This window comes from Lissotriton vulgaris, chromosome 1_1 (genome assembly GCF_964263255.1).
Source record: "Lissotriton vulgaris chromosome 1_1, aLisVul1.2, whole genome shotgun sequence".
Taxonomy (NCBI): Eukaryota; Metazoa; Chordata; class Amphibia; order Caudata; family Salamandridae; genus Lissotriton; species Lissotriton vulgaris.
In genome coordinates, this window is record NC_141685.1 from 2,061,417,711 (window position 1) to 2,061,438,278 (window position 20,568).

Below are 20,568 nucleotides of genomic sequence, written 5' to 3' on the forward strand. Positions count from 1 at the left end.
CAATTTGTTTTTATTTAATTCCCCCCCCCCCCCCACTTTTTGCCCCCAATTGACATCAATATATGATTTATGGCAATAGAGGGGTTTGATAATTTTTATATATATATATAATTGTTAGTGGATAGACTCATGCCTATATATCAGTATTATCAGGTGTACGCCGGAATAAGCATATTTGGCGTATTTCCTGTTTATGCTATCACAAGGAGCCCCTCTACTGCACACCTGTGCGCAGGAGATTAGTTTTCCACCTGGGCGCATGTGCATTGGAGGCCTGCATTCATGCATGCGCACTTTTCACCAACCTGATAGCGCGTCCCGGATACAGGAACCGCCCAGGCATTAGTTAACTCTGCCTATATCTAGCTCTTGACCTACCGCTGCCTTTCTTCAATCAGCAGGCAGCTGAACGAGTCAGATGAGTTTTTGACTTCACACTCGAGAATATCTAAGTAAGGAATGTGAGTTTGGTATACAGCGAGCCCTTTGGACAATAGCCATCTACTTGTCTGCTTATGTTGGTATTCGACCATACCATGTTGTCATCAGCCCGGTAATGTGTGGATGTTTAATCCCCCTTTAAACATTGGTACTACTCTCTTTACAGTGGGAGGGAATAATTCCAACAGAATTTTTATCCCCACTTGGAGGTTTGGAATATACAGGCGTTTTTAAGAGGCAGCTGCTGCATTGTAGGGTGTTTTGGCTATGGAGGCACTATAATTTATTTACACTCAGGTACACTGATATTACCTCGAAGGAGCAACTTTAGACCTATACCTTATTCAGCTCGGTTGATCATGAGTTAACATTTACTCTGTTTACCGGTACTTTGTGGCGCAGTGCACCTTGTGGTTCATTTGTTAATATCATCGGGATTCCTCATTTGGCCTTCAATAATTTTAGGAGACCATTATATTTTAATTGTCTTGAATGTCTTCTTCCTATGGTTTTATGTGTACACATAGGTGGCACACTATGTTGCATTAAGCTAGTCTAATGCAGTTTTTGGTTGTTTGTGTTTTCTTCCCTAGGTTCCTTCAGGAGCAGCTTAACGGCTCACCCTGACAAATACTGTGGGTACTAATTTTTAACAATTAATTCACGTGCACTTCACTTTTCACCACTTGTGTCCTGAAGAAGCGAAAATGACCATTTTGGCGACAATTGTGCGAAACATGTTGACCTTGCACCTGGGCACAGTGTGCCATTGGGACTACACCATTTTTATTGGTTTTTACTCTGGCAAGGGTGTCGCTAAATCCAATCTCTCTTTTTGAGATTCCCCTGTCAGGCTTAATCATTATGCACGCACTTTCATTTCCCACATAGGACCCACACTCCACACACCCACATACATCATCCAGCAATATTAAAAGATCTCCAACAAAGTGACCCTTCGGGGGACCCGTAGGGAATTGCAGAGCCAGTCCTACGAGGAGCAACACCCGATGATGAAGCATGACACCTTTCGGGGTGCGTGAGGGCAACAGGAGGCAAGACTTGTTCTTCCTCTCTAGAGTGGGTCCATTTCAACCTAGGATCCTGCATCTTTTTCCTCTTTTTAAGGTGTACAAGTGACTTTTTGCAGCTCGCCATAGAAACAGTGTCCTCTTTTTGGTTTAAAACCACTCAATGATGGACATGACAATTTAAAGGATACATAAAGATGTGAACCATTGGTCATCTATGCTATGCTGACATGGAGGAGCAGAACATTTGAAATCTAGCAAGTCGACCTTCTTTATTAGGTACTCTGATTGCCCATGCCTATGGGTATGGTAGGTAGCAGATCACACAACACACAGAAAACAGTCTATCCTGGCTTTTGACCACTCTGCAAGCTATTGACATTCTACTTCCTAGGCAGCCTTTCTCTCCCTGCCTTGAAGAACAGACACTGAAGATCAGCTAGTCAGCACCAGATGCCGACCTTAATGTGAAGAATCACCTCCTGTCAGAAACCCTCTCCTGCAAGGCTTGGCCCCTCCTCTCACCACCTCAAGTAGCCAGAGTCTAAAGGACAACCAGATAGTCCTAACTGTTGACTGGACATGTAAGACTCCCCAAGTATTCTCTTCCCACTTGCCATTCCAACAGTAAGATGCCCAAAGGCAGAACGTCACAGCTGTTGACCTGCCTTCTAAGTCTCGCATGCATGCATGACCCCTTGCAAAAACCACACCAACCTCCTGCCACTTCATCCTGCATGCCCACCTCTCATTCAGTCACCACTAAAGCCTGGTCGGACACCCAAGGCCACGCAGCCAAAGCAGTCGAATTCCCTTGTAAAGGCCATCACCCCATTCCCCTCTCCTACTCACAGCCTTTCTACCCATGCTTTAATGTCCAAAGATACCCTGCAAGCCCTACTGAGAAAGAGAGAGAGAGCGCGCGCGCTATCAGAATGGGAAGTAAAACCCAGTCAATTAATATATTGCACGTTGAATCCTGTAATCATAATATGCTGTAGGACATGATGAATTGTTATGGAGGGACTTCAATCAAGACACATTGCAATACTATAAAACACCACAACAATCGGAAAAAAAGAAGTAATAAGTTCAATGCAGCCTAACTAGTTCAGCTGATACTCTACTAGGAGCCTCTTATCTCACATGCTCTTCTTTCAAAACTGGATATAATTGTATGGTACTTTACAATTTCACAATCATATCAGCAGGTCATAAAAAGGCCGTACTCCATCTTTAGCAGTTGTACTACTCAGTTAGCAAACTGGAGGAACAAATTATTCCATTTGAAAGGCACTTGCTTTCAAATTCATCAAGTAGGCTTGAAAGTGTAGATCACTAAAATGATAGCAGCCAGTAAGTTGAAGAAGCCTGCAGTAATAATCTTGATGTTTGTAAAGTTTCACTTTTCGAGACTTCAACTCTGACATCCAAGTTTCGGGTTTGGGTGTACACACATCTTCTGTATAAGATAATTATCATGTAATCATGGCTACATCTGGTATGATGATTGTGTTTTCTTGCATCCCATGGGTCATCACTTGCGCCTCACTCATGAACATTTACTATAAAAATTGATGCGGTTTCTTTATTCATAGAACGGCTAGTTCATTCATTGGGATCCATACAGGGGTTATATTTATTACAATATATAGGAACTGTGAGTTGGCACATTTAGCATGCTAGATCTCGCTCAGACCTAGGATGTTTTGCAAGAAAAATTGACTATTAAATTACACTTGAATATAAATGCACTGGATGAGCGAAAATAAAGTACTTCAATTATTCACATAAAACCCTGACAAAGTTTTCACATTAGAATACCTATGAACACCTAAATTAACCAGATGCAAAATTAAGAAAATTCTTGAACACACCAACCATGGTATTTATGAAAAATGTATACATTAGTAAATGTAGCAAACCATGTGGAACCAGATCTGCTCCAGGATGTTTTGTGATATGCATTTTAGGTACGTTATTTGTACAAATATGCAATACCCAAGTTAGAACTGATAGATCACAAAAAGTTCAGAGTCTTTTGAAAGCACGCAGGCCACATCAGTCTTTGGTGTATCTGATACACAAGATTGGTTACACCTATCACAATTTCTAAGCTCAAGCACTGATTCAGATGTACATAACTTCCGCTCTCCTTTGAGGATACCTAAATATAGGTATTAAATGTGCACATCAAGAGTTGCATTAATTAGAGTGAACTAAATGGTACACTGAGTTTATAGGACTGTTTTCCTCAAGCCAATACGTACATTATTTCGCTTATTCTTGCAGGAAACCTGCAACATTGTTTTTGATGTTTGCAAAAATTCGTTTATTTTTGTATAGAAAACGTAAAATATTTTATGCATATAAATATATCAAGTTTTAAAATCAGCCAGAATATACTATTTCTGTATTTCAGGCTTTAAAGTGCACAATAGTTTGATAAGCAGCAGATCTATAAAAACAATTGCAGTAATTCAGAAGACTCCTCTAATTTTGTTTGAATGAGGAAATCAAATATGCTGGCATCACCACTAAATATGTGAGATCTTAAAAATGGAAATATATACAAATGCTGCTCAAAATTCAATGCAGTGCAATGCAGAAAAATGGTTAACCGTTTCAGATGATCAATGTCTACCTTGGAAGACAGTGCACCAACTTCCACGCCACCTTCTGACAATTGCAAAAAATATATTGTAATACAGGTCTATACGTTAAATACGATATTGGGGCAATGACTGGAAGTGGACAGCCTGCTAAAATGCACAAGATGTGGACTCTAGATGTGGGTATCTCCTCCGTTGGTTAGTAGACAACAGAATGTTTTGAGTAATACTTTCAAACAAATTTTAAGTCATGTTCGAATTTACAAGGGCATTACATTGTATGCATGAAGTGACTTGGCCCATCAAACTGCCTTCGGGAGTCTCAGAACGTTTTTAGATCAAAATCATATACAGAGAGTAAATTGGTGGGGTGGGTAGTTTTTATTTAGATGGTAGGCAAGACGAGTCAATCAGTATTGCATTATGAAACAATTTAAATTCCAGGCAGACCACCTGCATTTCAACGGTCTTCCTAAAGTTAAATGCTTCCTTAATCTAATGACATTTTTGTCCAACCAGTGTTCACTTTCCCTGCTCCCATGGTGCAGCACCATAAAACAGATAAAAGCCCCTCAAGGAATTAAAATCTATATGCAGGGGTTAAGCAAAAAGTGAAAGATTTCACTTAAAAAAACTGATACTTATCAGTCCCATGCATGGTTCTTTTCACCATCGCTTTTTAGGTAACGCCTGAGCCAGCGCATGCACTAATCTGGCAAGACTTTTAGTAAGTGGGCTTCAAAAAGCTCACCACATGCTTTTTGTGTGGCCTAGAGTGTGCGGTTACGTGCACATTTACGAGCACAGGGACCATCTGGCTTTCCTGTCTCGTCATGGTTCATTAAGCCTTACAGCCCGCGATCGCAATCACTTTCACGGCTGCCCAGCCAATGCTTGTTTGTTGTTTTGTCTCCCTGTCTCGCACTGTCTGTGTTCATAGACGCCTCTACTTCAGTTGCTTTCTCTCTGCCTATCTTTTCGCTTCTCCAAGTGTCTGCTCTTGTCTTGCCCTCTCTTGCTCCATCATTCGACCCCTTTCACATTTCTCTCCCCAGTCCTTTCTTTACTCTCACCCTTGACATTCTTTTCTTTCTTTTCCATTGCCCTCCCAATTTTGCCATCCCACTTTGCCCCTCTCTGCGTCTGAGTCTCCCTCTCCATGCTTCTCCCTGCCTTGCCCTCTTCTCTGTGCCTCGCCCTCCATTACTCTGCTCCCAGTCTCTCTGCCTGCCACCCTCTGTAACATGTCTCTCCCTCCTGCTGCCTCACTCTTTCCCTCTTCGCTGCCTTCCCCCTCTACTCTGTGACCCCTCCACAGGTGCTCCTCGTTTTCCTCTCTCACTACCTGTTTACCGCCTCTCGCTTTCTCAGTCTCGTCCTGCCATATTCTCAGCCTTTCCCTGACTCTTTTCCCCGCCTCTCTAAACTGTCTCCGATCTACCCTCTGCCTCGTTATCTCTTTCCCCTCCATCAAACGCCCTTCTCTCTCTTTAAATCCAATATTGTCTTTCCTCCAGTCTTCCCTTTGAATGTAATGACCCATAAAATGCCCCCTTCTGCCTTTCCCGTTCTCCTCCCTCCTCGCCGTCCAATCTAACTCTGCCCCCTCGTCTCTGTTTCTCCCTTCCCGGCCCTCTTCACTGTTTCTCTCCCTGCCTCTCCCCGCCCCCTCCCTCTCTCTGTCCATGCTCTCTCCCTTGTACTGTCTTCTTTTCCTCCCCTCCTCTCGCTCCCTCGCTGGGTTTTAATGACCCGTAAAATGGCCTCTTTCATATGAACTTTTGGCTGGTGATCCGCAACGTGGAAGTCCGTTTCTGCCTTTCTCCCTTTCTCCCTTCCTCCCTCGTTCTGTTATGATGATTAGGAGCCCTGCGCCTCCACCCACGCCAAAGGCCTCGTTACTGGAGCATGAAAGCGGGGCTGGACCGAGCCACCCTTCTCCCGGCTGGCACCTCACCTGCGCCCCCCTCACTTGAGCCCCCCCAACCACCCTTACTTGCGTCTCCCCCACAGGGCAATTTATTTTTAAACAAAAATTATCAATCGATACAGCCGGCGCCCCTGGCGCTATCCTCAGGCCAAAGATTTGTCAGACGGACGAGACATATATTACTTACATATTTATTCATTTGTTTATATATTTATGTACAATAAAACCATACATGTCGTGCTGCGCTTACCAGATTTCTCATTGCCCTGCTTGGACCTCTGACACAAATTAGTTTAATTATTACTAAATGTGCTGATTCTGTGCAATACACTTATCTCTTTCCACAAAGTTCACTTTCAAAATGTTGTCCAGTGCCGTCTGGATAAAAATGCTCCTGTAGAGCCAAAAGTCACTTAATGCTCACCCTAAAGTGCTTTCAGATACAATATTACTCTATTATAATGTAATCCACGGAAAGCCTTTAAAGCAGCATCCAGATGACAGCAATACTGCTGTGTACCCAATATCTTTTCTTCACTAACAAGGGTCCGGGTCAATTGGCTATTAGGTGTAAGGTGCAATTTAATAAAACAAATCCCCCTTGCAGGGCACACTTTACTACCAGAATAAAACAAAGATTGAATAGCCATTAGGTCTCGCCTTTGAGACCTTATAAGTGTTTAGCATGCAACAGTTGATGTTGTACCAAGGAAATTGTGCTGCATAATTAAATACTTATAAGGTCCCAAAGGCGAGACCTATTGGCTATCCCAATGCTTGTTTATGTTTGTGACTTTCAAGTAAACCTACCGTTAACCACTAGTAGTTGTAGTCCCTGGCAATCTTTGTAGGGTCCAGTGCTTATTTGAGTCAGTGGGGCCCCCACATTCATATTTTGGGACCAGCACTTATTTATACTCATCAGATATTGACCAAGAGCAAGAGGGGGAAACACACAAGGGGGAAGAAAGGCGGAAGAAAAAGATGGAACATCCATTACAAAGGGAGAAAGCAGGACCTGCAAGACCAAGATAAAGGTGCAGGGTGTGTCTGGTAGTGGAGTAAAGAGGCATGATGTGTATTCAAGACTACGGATTTGGTGTGTGGATGTTTAATAGCACCGGCTGTAGGCATCTGAGCAGGGGCGGCTTTTACAAATTAAGCACTGGCTCCAAGAGACATTTAGGCATTAAGGCAGCAATGCAGAATTAGTTGCACAAGCAAGGGTAGTTCAGCAGACTTTCCTTCATTCACTACACCGTCTCTGACCAGCTTCAGACACCTCTGAACCACACCAGTATCTCTCCCCTGCAAAGCTTCTTTCGTAAGCGCAGGTTTCTCCATCTACCTTTCCATCCATTCCACCTTCCACTCGTATTCTGAAAATTATGTTGCTCAATGTTACCCACACATGAAATTAAGCTATTGATGGAGCAGGATTTTTAAAAAAAGAAACCTGCTCGGATTAACATCCCCACAACACGTACTAACAGTGTGGGGTGTAAACTAATATTCAAATCACAAGAAAACACATGGGAAACTGCTTTGCGCACGTGTGCACTAACGTGAAATTCCGCATGAAAGAACTGAGCTATATTTACATTGTGCTTTAAAAGAAACGAGAAATAATGCATGACTAGGCCGCATTTTGCATGTTGCATCTTGCTTTCAAGTAATAAATAATGCTGCTTTTGCCTAAAGCTTGCTAGGAAAACAACTAACATGGGATGGTGCAAAGGTGGGTGGTAAACAGTGAAAAGTGCATATTTGTGTAATTAATGAATGCTTAGGTTTTATTTGTCTTAGTGAGCCGAATGGGTCTCCATTTTTCATAATTTGTTTTTGCGCAGAGTTTTATATAGCGCAAACTTGACCTGAATCGGGTATCAGACCGCTTTACATAGCACCAGTTATGTTACATGAGGACACACATTCATTTTTGTTAGGCCCGGGGAGATGAATTGATTTGCCCAGAATCACAGGATGTTCAGCGTCCTCGCCGAGACTCTAACCCAGTTCCCCAGATTCAAGGTCGACTGCCCTAGCCCTTAGGCCAACTCCTCTTGCCTAAATTAAATTGCCTGTTCAAGGTTTTTCTGCTCGAAGTGCATTGTTCACCTGCCAAAAAATGTGACTGGCAGTGGGATCCAAAACTTCTTCCGCTGACGTAGCTGACAAAATATATGTGAAAATAATTAAATGTATCAAGTTGAATTAAATGAACGAGTCAAACATGATGTAATGGTAGAGGTTAAAGAACAATGAGTATACAGAATTGTGAATGGGAACCTGATGGTGTGAAAGACCACCACCCAAATTCACCAATGTCGAATTTTGTGAAATGTTTCAACTGATGTGGGATGGACATGTTGGTTTTAGGGTATAAGTGGGGTACCTTTAGAGGTGTGGTTACCTTAGGCTGGCTTGTAGAGACAGAGAGAGAGGGGAGATGTGTCGCTGTTCGTCCGTGTGCAGAAAGGCCTAGCTGTTCCTGTCCCGCTCCTGGGTTCTGAAGCCTTTGTTCCCTGACTATTTCAGGGTACCCCCACTACCTCCTTGGCCAGGTGGGTGGTATTTCACTGATTCCTTGGGTTAGTAAATTCGTCTGACTCGAACTTTGCATAATCATTTGCAAATGTATTTTTGCCTCTGAACCTTATGTCTCTTCATCTATCCACTCCGTCATAAGTATATCGTTTCACATTATTTTTGCTGAAACTGATGTCTCTTAACCTATCCACTCCGTCATAAGTATATTGTTTTGCATTATTTTTGCTGAAACAGATGTCTCTTAATCTATCTACTCCATCATAAGTATATTGTTTCGCATTATTTTTGCTGAAAGTGAAGTTTCTTAATCTATCCACTCCTTCATATGCATATCGTTACATTGATGATGAGTTTGATACGGTTTGCATTTTTGCTGATGTTTTCTCTCCCTCTTCTGAATTTCATTGTATTTGCATTTGTAACCGTATGCAATGTGCATTTTATAAATTCATATGATTGAGATGCACTTTATCAATCATATCGAGAGTCTGTGTTTATTTAGCTAACTAGATAGTTAGTTAGATAGTACTATCATTACCATCAACTTTTCAACTAATTGGTCCATCGACGAAGAGGAAAGAGAATTGATATAAAGGTTTAGTTATGTACTTAGAGATGTTAATATGAACCTGTGAAGAAAATTAATTTGATGTGTTTAAAACTTGACCCCCAACGCATCAGGGATTTGGGTGAATGTGTATGGGTCATTTGTATGTTATCGAGTATTGATCCCCGATTAGATGTCGCACTGGATCACTATGAATGCAGACCCCTGAAAGGCAAGTGCTGTTAGACCGAGGCAAGGAAGAGGATGCAGTCCCTTTTTTTGTCCTAATGCAAATTCAAGTCAGAAACAGGTTCTGTCTTTGGCCAACAAATAGATTAGAAATACCAGATTTAGAGGTAATTACAGTGCTTAATTTGAGCTGGTCGTTGCAGATTGAGAAACACAGAAAAGAGGGAAAGAAAGGGGAAGGAAAAGATGGAAAAACAATAGCAAAGGGAGAAAGCAGTAATAAAAAAAATATTAAAGAATGAGATAAAGAGCCAAGGCACGTCTTGTGGTGGATTAAAGAGGCATGAGTCAGAATAAAGACTACACAGCCTTGGTATTTGGCATCACAACCTTTAGTGAGAGCCGCGGACTTCTGAGCAAAACCTTGGCCCCAGCATTTATTCTTTTACACACTAGGTATTGGTAGTACAAGACAATATTATAGCCACACTTCCCAACATGCATGATTTTTCTTTTCCTCAGATAACACATTATTGCAGTAATCAACTAATCCTCTCAGCATTGCAGGACTGTAAACATTTTCAGATCATAAGCCTTCTTAGTACGGACACTTTACAGCTGCTTCCTCAGAGTACCTGAGACGACATCTCTTCCATGAACTCCTATCAGGGCACTTAAAAAAATGCATTGCCCCGTCATCCTTTAACCCTAAACAAACAAAATGATTCTTAGTTCTATTAACTTCCAACAACTCACAACACATTCAACTAGGGATCAAAATCCTTTCCCATTGTATTATCAATGAACGTCAGTCCCTCATAACAAATCCTTTGGATACACTCTTGAATACAACCTATTACTACCACAACCATATGCTGGAAGAATAACAGCAGTGATACTCTACAAATATAACCTCATGTGGTTAAAAAGTCTCATTACCCAAGTTGACTTCAGAACAGTAGAGACCTCTTAAACTGGTCGCTCAAAGAAAAGGAAGCACTGGGAAATTAGATTAATTTCGGATCACAGAGGTGACAGATGAGAAGCACAGCTGAGCAGCCATGGAAAACATTCATAGACATGTAGCCCAATGAACGGCCAGAAGAAAAAATAGCCACAACACCCCTCTACTCTTTGCTCATAGACCCTGTGTTTGCACACTTCCAGTGTTTCAAAAATCCTACAGCACTGCTGGGGACCTAGATGCGGAAATTTGCATCTAAACACTGAGTGCAAACCTTTCCCTTCTCCATCCCCCACCACCGTATCGCTTTATTCATATCACTACCATTCAGCAACCACCATTTCACCGCCATAACACTTCAATCAGGCTTGCACAATATCAAATCATACTTCCCTATCTATTGGACCCAGGAGTCGGTACGAAATGTAACAGTTGTTGGACGTAATAACCAGAGAACAAAACAAGCCTAGGCAGCCATTCAGGAAAGAAACAAGCGCTGGTCAGCCGTTTGTGGGTGCATGGGCCCCAGGTGGGAGTGTTTGTGACGGGGGATCAAGACAACCAAGTCAGATGTTTGAGCGGTAGGGGAGCACAGCTGGATTAAATTCCCCAGTCAATACAGGTCTGTGCATCATCACCATGTATCCATGGGGAAAGTAAGGGCTTGCCTTACATGCTGGTACAGTGCATATCCGCTTCTTCAAGGAGGTTGGGTGTCTGACTTGGCTTCTATTTTTGCTAGTTATCCCTCCCACTACATGTAATGGGCTATCAAACCTCCAGCCACCTGCATGATATTAAGGATTCTGGAAATTGTGCGCTTAGTCACATCCAAGCTCTTGGAAGCAAGGCATGTGTAACACAAATCCACTTGTTCATCATTTACTCGCAAGACCTGCCTGTTTAGATCTATTCCATGCAGAATCTGTAAATTAAGGCAAAGTTACTAAAAAGGTCAGAAACTCTATAAAATCGGCCTGAATATAATTCCGGTATTCCGGTGCCACTTCTGGAAGACTGCTTTACCAGTGAAGACATCTTCTGAAAAAACAGTGTGCAGCAAATTCCCTTGGCAAGTTCAGGCTTTAATTGATATAACTGCAGTAAGCCCTAAACGCATCAAGACCAAATACAGACCTGTTCCCACCTAAAGTTTTATAGATGCCATGTCCTCTTCTGGGTGCAACAGAATAGCCTCATCCCTCAACAGAAAGCCCATGTTGGAAGTACCAGCAGTGTGACCTCCTCTTTCTGATGAGAGGTGGATATGTGTAACAAAGACCTCTCAGTCACATCTGCTAAGAACAAAACAATGGGGACTTTGCATTCCAGTCAGCTGAAAGAAATACCTAGGAGGGTACTCGGACATCTCGAAATGCTTGGAGAGCAAATCTGCAGAAAGGGTGAAGCAGATGATGTCTGATGCTTGTGGGCAGCAACAACCTGAACACAATTTTAGTCTACTGAGTGGGCAGCATGCCCAATACCAGCCTTTTATTCTACACTTGTTGATATATTAGATCACTCTTATATAGTATGTCAACACAAGAACCTGCCAGTTGATTACTTGTGAAACATGCTGTAAGGATCAGCTAGATCACCCTAACTTTAAGAAACTGAAGTTGGTCAAAGTCAAATGCTCTAAACTAGTGCACTGCGTGGCAAAAGACATCTGTCATGAGGTCACCATGACATTCTGGAAAGGCAAAATCCTGACCTTGTAACAGGGTCTGATACAAATGATCCTCGAAAACACCAACAGCATATTCTTGTATAAGCTGCTGTCAGTGTTGGCACCAGTGAGTACTTACTGACCTCTGCAGTGAGCTAATACTCAGTCTTCCCTGAGGTAACAGGAGATAGATTAACCCATGGGGCCTATAAACGAAAAAAATACGACAGTTTGAATAGGTTTATCCGCTATAGATAACAGAACCATTTCCTTTATTTGTTGAACTTTATCGAACTGCATAACCTCTTTTCTTACACAAGCAGTCATCAATGCACCAACGAGCTCAAGTCTTCTGATAGGAGTACGTTTTGCGACTATGTGAATCAAATATCAAATCCTAGTTTATGCAACAAGGATACTTTTGATTGAAGAGGTTTCAACAACTTTTCCTAGGAAAAATAATTTAGTCATTCAGCTAGCACTTCCTGAAGACATGAGCTTGAAGAATCTTAATATAGAAATATAGATCTTGCATATACAACAGCACCATCCTGTCTCAGTTTCCTAGTGCAGTCACTATTTGTACCTAGAAACCATGGCCCTTTTTCTTTAAAAAAGTTATTGATTGGACACAGTCTAAAGATGGACCCTAACTCCGTTTTTATCAAAAAACATAAAGCGCTGGGAAATAAAACATCACTGGTTAGAGGCGGCAGACCCGAGAGCAGAGGACGGCCCGGGACCAGGGTTCGATTCCCGGCGCGGCAGGTTTCTGGACCAGGGTCAGCGGACTCGATAATTCTCTCGCCTTGGTGCCCACTCTGATCAGCGATCACACTCGGCAACTCTGGGCATTAGCTTGCCTCATCTTCACTAACGGCCCCACCAGACCGCCGGGGATGCCTGGTCTCACCCTGGAGATACCCATTAAGGGACCATCTCTCAGGGAAGCCAGGAAGGGTTTCGCAGCGGTCGAAGCGCCTTGGGACCCTACGGGTAAGTAGTGCGCTATATAAATGCCTATACATTTACATTACATTTACATACATACATGGAATTCTCATTTGTAGCATGTGAGACGCATCACCTGTGAGAACTTCTAAAAATCTGTTATTGGATTTTGCAGAAGATGCAGTGTATCCTGTTTTAACAGTCTATGGGACAAAGTGGTCCAAAGTCAGCTTTTCACGTTAATTGAAAATCCTTAATGGAAGTTAAAAACTGAGGAAATATACTACAATGAAGTTATCACAAGTGGCGCTCATTGTGCCGCGATATGCCTGTTGTCTGGTCTAATAATTTCTCTGCTTGGTTTGTCATTTGCCCTCAGGTAGTTTCTTCTACTGGGACAGCATCACAATGGATTGAAGAGACACCATTTTAGGTTTACAAGGGTTAAAGTAATAAACATATATACTGCCGGGCAGACATAAATGGCTTAGTCTTTGCTGATAGTTTCATTCTCACCAAATAAATTCTCCCAATCAAAAGTGTATGTCAATGGACTGGACATCAGGAGAAAATAAAAAGAAGATAGCCTTAGTCAGGACTTATGCATCATGATGGAGGAGGTGGCAACCCCTATTAACAAATGAAACCAGAGACTCCAGCTCAGACGGAATAGCACGAGTGCAACATCATCCCATCAGCGAACAATTACTTCAATGCGTCTGCCTCATTCACTCATCATCTGCCTTCAGCACTTTTGCCAGTCTGTGCCATACAAATAACAATACATACATGTATGGCAGAGCCAAAGACCCATGAGTCAAAAACCTCACATCTTAATTATCCATATTCTAAGACATGCAAATCAAAGAAAACACTGGTGCAGATCTCGAAGATTAACCACAAATGAGTTTGTCAATGGATAACAGGTCATTTAAATGCAATTCCCCACCTTTGGCTGTTACTTCTGCCATACAGTCTTGTGAACGACAGGCATAGCCAAAGGCTTCACTCATGTCTGCAGAAAGATTCTTGAAAGCGTTTACAATTAGATGGCAAGACGTTCTCATTCTATCAGGCACAGATATGTGAGGCTGCATCTGGTAAAATGTTACTCAACACACTAACATGAAGTGTCAGGATACACTGCCTCCTGCAAATCATGCAAACTCCTAAGACCCCTCTCTCCTGCAGCCTCCTGCACCGTATCAAGGTGAGTGGATTTAGAAACGGAAACACCACAAACCCTTCTTTTATTTTGTTGTGTAAAGGGAAGACCAATCACCTGTATTATGAGCAAACACCTGCGGAATATAAAAAAGTGTGTTGATGTAACTTTCTTACACCATGAATCTCTCATGCTTAAATTAAAAATGCTAAGAGGCGCCCGTCCCTAAGGGTGAACGTTTTCTACCTCTTGAGGATAGACAATGAGGACTACCTTATTAACTCAAAATGTTTGAATTTGGTTACTTCATAAAGGTTGCTTCATTTGTTTCATGAGCGCTCACGAGGCTCCTGCTTGAATTTAATTTCTAACAATCATATGTCCCTCTTCAAAACTCGAAAGAATTAGTGAATAGGTCCGTGTTTTGCACTCACTCGGTGAGCTTGCCCCACTCACCAGAGCTACAGAAAACTCTACTGCTGACAGCGTGATTCACAGACTATTATTTTTATTTAAGTCTTTGATTTGTATGTGAGAAGATTTTTGTCATCAGAATCTGGTGCACCTGCATTTGGCCAGCCATTGGGACTGGAGCTGGACAGGACTCCACACAACAGCCCTAGGTGCGAAGGTAACACGGAGTATTCCCTGTAGGGGGCTTGGGAGGAGAATGGCTCAGTATTACGCTCTGTGATGAGGTAAGATAGTGCTAGCATGATCAAAGGTTTATGACATATAATGTCTGATTGTGTTGATCAACAATGTAAGGACATTTTGGGATTACAATCAAAATTTGTTGCCTGGGCTGGTGATGGTGAGATAAACCAATTGTGGTTTGGTATGGGGCAGCCCCAGGTTATTATGAGTTACATGTTTGCAACAAATCCATGTATAATGGCAGAAGTTGGGGGGGGAGAAGGGGGTGGAGATTCAAATGTTGCATAGAAGCCCCCCAAAAAAGGTCAGAGCGAGGTAATAGGGACAAAGAATGAACAGGGAGGTCTAGGAGGAACCAGGGATGGGGAGAATATGCTCCACCAGATGGTACCTAATATTTCAATTCTAGTCGATTAGGCCACTGGAAACTAGTTTGTCAGAACTTGTGTAGGGTTCATATGAACAGCCTGCAACATCTCCTTTTCCTTCTCTTCTACTGAACCGATTCCTACTTTCTAGGACATTTCAAGGCAATCAAACTGCTCTGAGAATGCTTTAAATCTTGCAGATCAAAATGGGACATATGCATGATGTGTATTAACTGAAAGCTCACCTCATTCATTACTGAAAGTGAGGCTTTAGACAACTTCAACATATCCTAATATATGTCTCACGGGCAAAACAATTGAGACTGTGTTTTGGCTATACTGTAAGTATCAAAGGGAACTAGCTACCAGGTAGGAGCTCCTAATGTGTGTATGTGGAATAACACATATGTGTTTTAGGAAGACCCTCATCCACCAACCTAGTTGGTGACATGCTTCATCATTGGGTCCCACCCAAGGTACCGATTGCACCTTCAGTGTGCTTCAACGCCTGGATACAACGGAGCTGGTTTTATGCAGTGAGTGTGCAGTGAAGGTGAAATGAATGTGGTTTAAAAGACTGTCCATAGGGTCCTGTTAAACAACAAAAGAATAATTTAATGTATGGGCCCCTGGCAGTAGTTAAAAAGGAGAGAGGTGGATATTCATGGAGGTATTTAGGCTTCAATATCCTTCGCGGTCAACATGTTTCTGCCAGTCTCTCACTACTGGGCTGGCTTTCTTCAGGACCTTATGCGCGTGAAATTAAAAAGGTGTTCTAAAATTAAGTGTGTTAGAGACCATCTATGTGGCGCACTCTCTAAGGTTCGTTATGTGATAGAAAATGGTTTCCTCTAGTGGTGCATTCTCAGAGATTCTCTGGAAAGTGCCCGTGAGCTCCGTGTGGGGGCCCGACCTATTATCACACTTTCTTCAAGATCAAGGACCTGTGTCCGTACCTATTCTGGCGCATCGGAACTCTGCTGATGGCTATACTACCATTGTCAAACGTTTACAAGATTTCATTACATAAGGCACAGACAAACCACTGCCTCAGTGCAAAGAGGTTAAAGAAGCATCTGTCCCACATAAACCAAACTTTGAAGACTTTGCTTTTGCAGTGTTGGTATAAGATCACAGGCACAAAGAAATAAATTGCTTATTATTTCTCTGCTCTTGATGTTGTTGAGGCACGGTTGCCTCTATGCATATTTGTAGTGGCTGCAGGTGCATAATCACAGTTGCCGTAGCTGCCCACCAAGTTGTATAGTCCGCAAAACATCGTATTTGGGCCGTCACTTACTGTTGCTTTACCTTATGCTGAGACCACACTGAAACTCAGCAGAATTCCATGTCAAGGTTGTAAAGGTATGAAATACTGTTTCTATCAGCCACTTACATTATATTGTCACAATGTCCTGTGCTTAAACCTGCTTTATTGTTTCCCACGGTTCTCAAAGGGAACAAAAAAGACTGCTTGCTCACCATTGCCCATATAACAAAACCTTACATTTATCTCACTGACAGGCTCTTCCCCAATTGTGATTTTGATTATGTTGATGATTGACTCAGAAATGATAAAGGAACCCTGGTTGCTGATTATGCTGCTAGTACAATTTATTCACCCCATAAACATGTGCTCAAGTAGCTGAACTGGAAGCCCTCGCCTGAACTATATATCCTAACCGCACTTGGTGAGGGAGGGGGAGGGAGTTAAAGCATGGCAGAACTGTCGAGTCACGGCCTGCGGCTGTGAAAAAGCGGCATTTTTTATGTGAGAGTGGCATGGACTGAATGAAAAAAATAAAGAATACAAATACGTGCTCTTTGGTGAGGGACGGGGAGGGAGTTAAAGCACGGCAGGGTGTGCGGGGAGAGAGAGGGGAGGTGCTAGAGCTGGGGAACAGATGGCCGTGAAGCAGGGGGCGGGGCAGCGGAACCCTTTGGTGTGGCCTGGCGGCCGTGAAAAGAGAAATGCTGCTGCCAGGGGGAAGGCTCGTGCATGAGAGCAGGTCACGTGATTGTGATTCACGTGAACTGTCCAAAATCCGGTGGAGGAGAGCCCTTGGCCTGAAGTAGTGGTTTAGCGGCATTAGACTCGCAATTCATTCCTTGCGGAATAGAATAGGCGAGACCTAAAAACTAAATTGAGTATGCTCAAAATTTTAATGGGATTGGCCGATGATACTTTGTGCTTCCCCTCTGCTATCTCCAGCTTTCTTCTATTTACATTTAAATGATGACGTGACTTTAGAATGCTGCAAACAAATGATTCACTGTCTCAACATCTTCTATTCTTAGGTCCAAGCCTCACTGCCCACCAGCCCTACGGATGAATGCCATGATCTGCAACCCATAGACTGGTCCATGTCAAAGTGCCTCTGCCCTAGTAGTGAGGCCTGTACCAGATACTGCTCATCAAGAATACTGCTGTGATGCATCACTAACTGCTTGCTTGGATTCATGTATTGCATGCTGACTACTTCACCGAGAGATACCAATCCTGCAGCAAGAGGGGCACCTGCTCCTGCAACCTAATGTGCTTGTGTTTCTGTCACTGAACTGCACAGATGTAATTAGGATTTAGCCGTTCCTCCTGCCCATTGCACTAATCTGGCTACCCAACTTGGTGACAAACGCTTAGTTTACATCTACAACTATTTCCTGTAGCTTTTAGAGCAGTAAAAGCAAAATATAAAGATATCTTCATGCTGGATACAGGCCAACCTCACCACAGATTCTAAAAGAGGAGTGCCCGTGACACCATGCTTGTTTGATGACAAAGAACAGTGCATCGAACTACATGGACTTGGCATTTAATTTCTTAATGTGATATCACTACTTTCATTCCACTTTCAGATCTGGATCTACACGTTCTCGACCAACTGATTGTGGTCTCTGTTATCCACCTTGCCAATACAGCTTATGGACTGGCTTTTGGAATTGGAAGCAGCAATATCTTAATGGGGCATAATGACTGTAACATAACCTTTCTCATATTAAAAGAATCCGTCTTTTCGCTCTCTCATGTTGAACTGTCTTCTGGAGCTTTGGTCATCCACAGTGACAATTGATCAAACAAGAACTTGGATGTTCGCAGGAATCTATCCAGACAAGTATGGATCTTGTTATTCCACTTGTACAGCACTACGTTAAGACACTCTACAACATAGCTCTTATTTTACGAAAGAGACAGCACAGAGATATTATGGGGCTGACCAATTCTTCGCCATTCTGTACCAAAGTTACATAATGAAACTGTCCATCTATGAGATATGACAAGTTGCCAAAAAGTTAGGAGCCTATGAACTCAACTACCTTGCCTTAGATTTGATTTCTAATGGATTATAAAACCAATTGACTGTGACTTTGCCTAACAGAATAGCTCTTGATTCTGGTCTGGTAGATGAAGGTGGAGTTTGAGCAATTATAGGAGCATAATGATGCACCTATACCCCGAAAACTTTCTCAACATTAATAAACAGAGTTCATATATGGGAAAGTGTAAAGGGATTACACACCACTGATGACAACCTTTATTTTTATTTGGTTTTGAAAAGCATGGTTAGAATATGGGGAAACTAGACTCTCTCGTATATAATAGTCATTTTCATTGTTATTTTGCCAATTTACATTCTTGTCCAAGCGTGGATTACCTGCACCTCAAGTCTTTCTAAAAGCATTGGTACATCCTCATCTTACCCTGCAAGGACTTTGGATTACTCAAAGGATGCTGATAATGGCTGAGGTCCAATTAAGGTTCTTTAGAATGTCATGCAAATATTACGGAACAGGAAGTTGAGTGACTGATGAGTATTGCAATGTATGGAAGGTTGTGTAAATAGTTGGTTGTATGGAAAATTGCATTAGAATAACCATAAACAGGGCCACTGGAATCATGTAATTCTGCGGCCTCTGCAATTTTCGCATAATTATGGATTCTTAGCAGTTGCCACATAATCCATCGCCTGCCACATAACCTGCAGATTTTAACAAAATATATTTTTGTTTCTAGCTGAAACAAAATTAAAAGTTACAAAAACTATGGCACCTCAGATTCGTGTGCACTGGAAAGCTTTTCTGCAAAGGTTAACTGGTCATAGTTCTGTTGCCTATTGTGTGATTTGGGTAATAAATTGGTACTAATTAAGGTGAACGCTTTTCTGAGATAATATTACCAGGTGTAAAAAAATGACAATTAAGTAATACCATCACAAAATGTGCCCCATAAGTTGCCTTTTCTTGCTGCGTGATTTGGTCACCCTTGCGGCAAAAGTTGGCCCTCCTCTGCCACAAAGTTCTAGCGGCACTGACCATAAAGTGCTTCAACCATGTTTTCTTGCTCATGCAAACACTGTTCAAAGAAATGGCTGACTCTGACATTGAGCTCTTCTCACCTCTAGGGGCCTGAAGTGAGAAAATGAAGACCAGCTTGCTCAACAGAAATGTGTGCATATTTTTTTTATTACGATTGATGGAAAAAAAAACTATTCACAATGGAGGTCATGGTCTACAAAAATAATAGATCTGGTGCAATAAATTGTAGGAGAAAAGGAAGGTTTTTAATTGAAGTCTGAAAGGTAATAATTATTTCTGTGAGCATAGCTCTAAAGGAAGTTTGTTTCAAAACTTGGTAGTGAAATCCCAATCTCGCTTTGTGAAGCTTGACACCTTAACCAAACAGACACCTTTTGATCTGAGGGCCATAAGAGATTGTATAAAGAGAAAAGGGTTTCCATTAAAGAATTTGTCTTCTTGTTTGAGACAGATTTGTGGCTAAGGCATAATGACTTGAACTGGAATCCTTCATGGACTGGGAGCTAGTGGAATGCATTTAACGCCCTTGAAACGACGTAAACCAGGCCAGGACTGTCTCAGCAATACCGGTGGGCTCAAGCCTAGTAGGATGGTATGGGAGAAAGTGTTGATGCCACGGAAAGATTTAATAACATAGCAGCTACTGTATTACCACCCAGAATAGATCTGATATACTCTAAGGTATTACCTACCAAAGTGTCAGTTGAGAGTACCTTTCGGAAACACACCTGGGCGCTATGCATCAACCTATGCCACTCAAGGGGATTTGAGAGCTAGTTTTGAACTTCAATTTCCATCATCTTTGCAAACAGAGGAAGAAGGGAAATAGGACGAAAGTTTGCCTAAATGGCTGGGTCAAGCAATGGCTTCTTGAACAAAGGGGAGAGCATCGCTGCCTTCCATCTGCCAGAGACTATTCCAGAGACATGGTATGGCAAAATTGTATTAGTACTTCTTTTTATTTGCTGGATGGAACAAAGATATTCTGAAGATAAAAAGCTAATTTTATTAAATGCTGTTAAGATCCTAACTTCAGAGGCGGGAGAGAAAATATTGTCCACGGTCTCACCAAGGGGTTTAAGGTCGATGCTCTTTTCACCTCCATCTTGGTGAAACATTCCTACTAGATCACCATTTTTTTATGGAAAAGAGTGGGTAAATTGTAGCAAAGGATTTG

General features: G+C 42.1%; 1 protein-coding gene across 21 annotated transcripts in view; it reads right to left on the reverse strand.

Annotated features, from left to right (window-relative positions):
* PLEKHA5 (pleckstrin homology domain containing A5) overlaps positions 1 to 20,568 on the reverse strand; it is a 742,840-nt gene that overhangs the window by 247,505 nt on the left and 474,767 nt on the right. The gene's annotated exons all lie outside the window — the stretch shown is intronic.